This window comes from Protomyctophum bolini, assembly GCF_963924005.1.
Source record: "Protomyctophum bolini genome assembly, chromosome: 4".
NCBI classification, from domain to species: Eukaryota; Metazoa; Chordata; class Actinopteri; order Myctophiformes; family Myctophidae; genus Protomyctophum; species Protomyctophum bolini.
In genome coordinates, this window is record NC_137865.1 from 27,142,497 (window position 1) to 27,149,201 (window position 6,705).

Here is a 6,705-nt window from a genome sequence, read left to right on the forward strand (position 1 = left end):
ATGGTGACGTATATGTCGATCAGTGCTGGGTGGATTAAAGAAAATGCCTCTATGTATAATTGTATATGTATATGTAATTTGTAAATTGATTAGCGGTATACTGTGGTTACTTTGCGCCACTTTTGATGCGTATGTACCGTCCCAGCATATTCGATGCGTATGCACCGTCCCAGCAAATGACGTAATGACTTGTGCCTGATATGGCAGTGGTGCCAGATTACATACATGTATACATAGGAGCATTACCTTTAATCTTCCCAACACTAAAACATATCGTCATTACGTCACCATCGAAAACCAATTACACTCTGGCATTGGGTCCTAATCCACATCTTTATTACGTCATCATTGAGAGCTAGTTATACCAGCTAGTTATACCAGTGCTGGGTGGATTAAAGGAACTGCCTCTATGTATATGTAATTTGTAAATTGATTAGCGGTATACTGTGGTTACTTTGCGCCGTATGCACCGTCCCAGCATTTTCGATGCATTTCCGTCCCAGCAAAAAGTGCATACGGGCCCTGGGCGAAACTAGTACTTGCGCGCTCTGCTTGCGCAAGTAATGACATGCCCAAAATAGGGACACTAGGTTGAAAGTGGCTAAGAAGAATGACACCCTCCAGCCAATCACAGCACAGAATGATACACCTTCCAGCCAATCACAGCGTGCAATATCTGAGGACGCATTTCATCCTCACATTTTGAGGATGCAATATCTAGAATTATTAGTTAGATAAGCTAATGAATGAAACCTATTTTATCCCACAGGGGAAATTCTGCCTTCCACAAGACCCGGCTGATTGCTGCCCAAGTGGTCAGACAGTTAGCAAGTGTCTTGCTCAGGGGGACAGGACACCCGACTAACTCATTGCCAGGGGGTGGGAATCGAACCTGGGGGAACCTTCCGTTTCCAGGCAGCCTCTTTACCCATTCAGCTATGGCTGATGTAAGTCATATAAGTTCACAAATTCACATCCGACGCCAGAGGGTGTGCATTATACACAGCATGCTGCAATACTGACATCCCTTAAAATGGTAGGGATGGTCAGATGAGAACATTACACTTTGAATGATTGAAACAACTGAGACAACTCCCAGATCAATTATTGAATGTGGATGGGGGGTGGGGGGGTTGCTGCAAATTACCGCAACTTCAGAGCCTGTGCAGTTACTGTTATGGAATATGGACACATGATTATTTCATTTTAGTCCATTATCTAGAATGGGAGGAAAAAAAGAGTCAAGTAGAGTTCAATCCAATGCAGGTCTGCCTTGTATTGCCTTGTACATGTCTTACATCATGTACATTGACGTGGACTGAAGTAGGCAACATCAAACAAACCAATTTTAGTGGGATATTTTAGAATTTCCATCTAGTATTCATTTTCAGAAAAAGGTGCGAGTCCTTCGGTTTCCAAAATAAGAAGCCAAAGTTCATGACTGTGTGACAGGCCGGTGGCGAGGCCTCCAGTCCACCACTCATATTAACTACACAATGACCTGAACGTTGTGAATCCCGAACTGTGCACAGAGAAAGTTAAAGAGCAATGCACTCCCTTAACAGTTACTGTAGTAATAGCCCTCAGCAAAGCACTCAAGACGCCAAACTTCTCCACTGGAATGCTAGTGGACAGTTATAGAACGCTGTAGTTGTACTGCACAGTGCACAATATACCCAGATGAGCATGAAATAATACGAAGGGATGAGGTTTTGAAAAATGCTGTGTAGCATGAAGTCCTGCTTAAAAACCAGGAGCCTAAATCATGCATGTCGGGGTTGATGTTAACAAATAGCGGACACCCAGGTGTCAAAATGTCACCATTCCACCACTGTATAAGTGACTTCTAACATTCAGTAATCAAAGTGGAAGTTTCATCCTCAGAGTCAGAGAACTTAATTTGGTTCAGCAAGCAAGTCGAAAAAATGTTTGAACTTTGTTTATGATGCCAGCTTAAAGGTATATTCAGTGATTTCACTTCTGATTTACAGACCGTTAGGCAGAAGCATTTGACATTTTGAGCCAGCAGTCTGTCTCGGGCTGTTCTCTTGGTGATTCGAGGCGAGAAACGGGGACAATGGCCGTGCCCATTGGGCCTGGTGGAGAGAATGTGACTATGGCAGACGGCTCTACAAGCCAGCCTCCTCCTACTGTAGATGTAGCACCAGACAAGTGAGGCAGGACAAATGCAATTACGTTGAGGCGCGCGCACACACACACACACACACACACACACACACACACACACACACACACACACACACACACACACACACACACACACACACACACACACACACACACACACACACACACACACACACACACACACTTAGTGTCCTAATCACAAGTGTCCATCAACAGTAATCATCTAAGGACATGTGTACACAGTGAAACAGTGTGCAGAACTGGGACACTATACAACAACACACTGTGACTGTGTTCTTAAATTAATAATAACCATGGAGATCTAAGGGTTTGAGGTCAGAAGTAGAGTTGCTGGCCGGCTCCATATATGCAGATCTAGGTGATGATCCAGTCTTCTATGTAGGCTATGGCAATCCAGGGTTTTATGAGGTCAGTGTCCTGTGTAGTGATCTTCTTATATGGAGACTGCCATGATATATGGTGGCATGACATGTCACAAGGCGTGATGTCACGAGGCATGACCATGGAGGCTGGATGTCACGAGGCGTGACCATACTGTATATGGAGGCATGGTGTCACGAGGTGTGACCATATATGGAGGTGTGATGTCATAAGGCAGCGTGACTGACAGGAAATGCAGGTTTTCATGGTAAACTGTGACCTATGGTCGCAATAATAATAATAACTAGAACTGTACTCTGTCGACCGCTACGAACGTTCAAATCTCAGCCTCTCTGTAAAACATTGGAATTAAATACTAAAGTCACCCGACTTTAGTATTTATAACTGGCTGTCAATGGTGACGTAATTACGATATACTTTCAATATTGGTTGGGTAACAGGTAACCTGTATGTATACATTATGCAAGTTGTAAGTTGAAAGTACTATACTGTGGTCGGCTGGCTGGTATATATACTGATGTTAATGGTGACTTAATTAAGATATGTATCAATGCCGGGGTATAACTGGCTTTCGATGGTGATGTAATAAAGATTGGTTTCAGATTACATACATTACATGTTATTACATACAGATATTACCTTTAATTAATCCGACAGGCCGACACTGAAACATATCCTAATTACGTCACCATCGACAGCCAGTTATAACCCGACATTGAAACATATCTTCATTATGTCTCCATCAACATATACCTCCAAGCATACGCACATTCGTACGAGCACGACCACAGTACTTGCGCGTGCTGCTTGTGCAAGTAATAATAATAGCGTATAGCGCCTTTCAAGAGACTTAAAGGATAATTCCATACTAGAAGGCTTTCTTACCTTTATTTGTAGTTGTTACGTCCCCACCAAAGAAGTCCAGGTGTTATTTTGTACAAAAGTGCATTATTGGCTATTTCCCCTACCATAAGCCCTCAATGGGGTTTGGGTTTTTGTGCTAATTTGCTTATTTCCCTCGAAATAAGTAGTAAAGTGTGCCGCTTGGGATACTATTTACATTATGAAGAGAGGATATATACATTTATTTTTGAGTGATGGAAATAAGCAAATTACACCCTATGCCCCATTCAATTCAATGCAATGCAATGCAATTCATATATATGGTATGGGAAATAGCCAATAATGCGCTTTTGCACAAAATAACACCTGGACCTCTTTGGTGGGGACGTAACAACTACAAATAAAGGTAAGAAAGCCTTCTAGTATGGAATTCTCCTTTAAGTATGTCAGGATTTGACTGTGCATACCTGTGTATCAAAAATAAAATAAAAAGGTCAAATGTATCACACTGTTCACTTTAGTTCAGTTATTGTAAGGGAAAACAATGGGGGTAAAGGAGGGAAAAGGAGGGGGGACTGGTCTCACTTAAAGTGTAAGGTACTGTAAGTACAACCACAATCACGGCTCCAAGTATACAATTTACTCCATCAAATAAATAAAAATGTGTAAACACAAACATTGAAGAAAAGTTCATTTGAAGCAAATTTTGATTGGCCAGAATGAGATGATGTATGATGATAAGAGCGCCCCTCACTTCACACGAAAACAATGATCGATGAGCACCGACAGTCGAACATAGTAAGATATTCAATCTTTGGTGTTATTCACCTGAAATTCAGTGTCATTGAGAGTGTCGTTTGCGCGCGGGCGCCGCGCACAGGCCGCACACACACACACACACACACACACACACACACACACACACACACACACACACACACACACACACACACACACACACACACACACACACACACACACACACACACACACACACACACACACACACACACACACACACACACACACACACACACACACACACACACACACACACACACACACACACACACACACACACACACACACCTCTGTGGCCCACCCCTGGCCTCCTACCTGCAGGACACTTAACATTGCTCCCCCACCAGTGGAGATATGCCCACTTCAAAGCCATGCAGTGATTGGGCCATTGCCATGGGCGAATTGACTCAGAACACAATTGTATTGAGAGTTACGCCAATGAGGGGGCAGAAAACAGCGCTGCTGTGAAGAACTTTGGGGAGGAATCAGACATGGATTTGTTTCACACGTACAGTTGAGTTTAGCCTCTAGTTTGGGTCCATTCTTTCCAGATGAACAGGATTTCTTTATTTTTATTATATTTTTTACTCTTGTCTAATACCAAGTGTGAGTGAAAACAGCATTGTAGTGGTGGCCATTGTAAGTAACACTGTGCAATGTGAAGTGAGACAGTATTTTTCCATAATGCAAAGATTGGATAATCAGGTTTGAGGGCCTATGAGGCATTTTAATCTGTGAGTGAAGTTTTTGAAGTATACTGGGAGAAACTGGCCCAGATGTTTAGAAGCAACTGTCATTTTGTATGACCTGAGAGGCTGTTTGATATCACGGCACAGCCACAGTGACATGAAAGCCCAACTGAGTTCAACAGCAGCCGCCATCCCTGCTCTGCTTTTCTGGAGCTAAATGCCAGTGACAGGAACAGAATTCCCTGTGGTAACTGATCAGGTGCCAAGTGCCCCTCTTCCTAGAGCCCTGCCCCTCTGTGCTGCTGACATGGCCGGATACAGGGGCATGCCATGGCATGGCTCGACTGTTGCTCTGAACTGATTATTGTGTCCATCTCCAAATCAGCCCCGACTAGTGTCAACTGCCCATCTCACAAACCTGAGTAATGGGTTCACTGGTGAGGTCTGAGTTGCTTACATCCAGAATATAGCCAAAACAATTATTCATTCAATCAGTATTGACCATGCAATACATTGGGCACAAGGTGGTGTTTGTTTCCCTTTACTGAGCTCAACCATAAGCTACTGCACAATGCACAGTAAATAACGTATAGCATAATGGAATTGCAAAGCCTGTGTGTGTTTTGACCATGATTCAGTATAGCCCATTCATCATTATTACAGGCCTAAAACAAGCATCATATGGATAGGCCTAAATTGGACACCTATAGCCTACTATTAAACCAAACCAGTCTAACTGACATTTCGAGTGAAATACATTCAGGTTGTTGTGATTCACGTTTCAGAACACATGCGTCTTGTGTTTCACCACCATTCACATACAAAATCGATTTCACTTTCATCCCCCAAACACAGCGTGACGATGATTAGCCTAGTAGTAGTGTGGCATCGTAGATGTAGAGAACCAAGACAATACAATAACAGTCAACTATTTTAGCTCGGCATAAGCTATCTCTCTCTCTCACACACACACACACACACACACACACACACACACACACACACACACACACACACACACACACACACACACACACACACACACACACACACACACACACTCTCTCTCTCTCTCTCTCTTTCTCTATTGGGCTGTCTGACACATTATGCTGCCTTATGTGACAGTGTCCGACTGTCCCCACTCCCCACATCACACACACAGGTCTATAAAATGGGACTCAGATAGGCTACATCCATATTTGCTGCGTGGATCTTCGACTTCGAGTCTCTAACATTCCAAGCCTTGTTAGCATTATCTGCCATTAATGCATATTTGCGTCCAGCGAGCATACAGACATCACACATACACATATGCACACGCACACACACGCACACACACACACACACACACACACACACACACACACACACACACACACACACACACACACACACACACACACACACACACACACACACACACCTCAAATGTATTTCCAAGTTGAATACACGTACCATATACATGCAGGTGCACCTGTCTCTGTCTGCAGTGGTATCGTGTTCAATATCAAACGAGAAGAGACGTGCGTGGCCTGGCCTGGCTGTCTGTCTGTGACTACTGTGTGTGTCGCTGCAGACAGAGACAACAACTGCACAGCAGAGTGCCTTACCGTTGTCTTTTCAGTCTCCGTTACTCCACATCATCGCCACGTTCGCAGCCCTCCAGACCTCTGGCGAACAGGTTTAATTCCAATCAGCCCGGACGCTGTCTCCTCGGTCTTGTTCTCTCTCATCCCCATGTCATATTCCTCCGCTCGCTCTCGCTGCAGCAGAACAAAGTCACGCCTCCCCTTCGGCTCCTCCACCACCGTCGTGTGACGTC

General features: G+C 43.9%; 1 protein-coding gene across 2 annotated transcripts in view; it reads right to left on the reverse strand.

Moving 5' to 3' along the window:
* otud7a (OTU deubiquitinase 7A) overlaps positions 1 to 6,634 on the reverse strand; it is a 56,932-nt gene extending 50,298 nt beyond the window's left edge. Inside the window, exon 1 of one of the 2 annotated variants that reach the window (XM_080761711.1) lies at positions 6,494 to 6,634. The gene's annotated coding sequence lies outside the window, so the exon portion shown is untranslated. Of the gene's footprint in view, positions 1 to 6,338; positions 6,407 to 6,493 lie in introns of those variants that run through there. The other variant, XM_080761713.1, reaches the window with a different exon arrangement.
* Between the last annotated feature and the right edge of the window lie 71 nt (positions 6,635 to 6,705).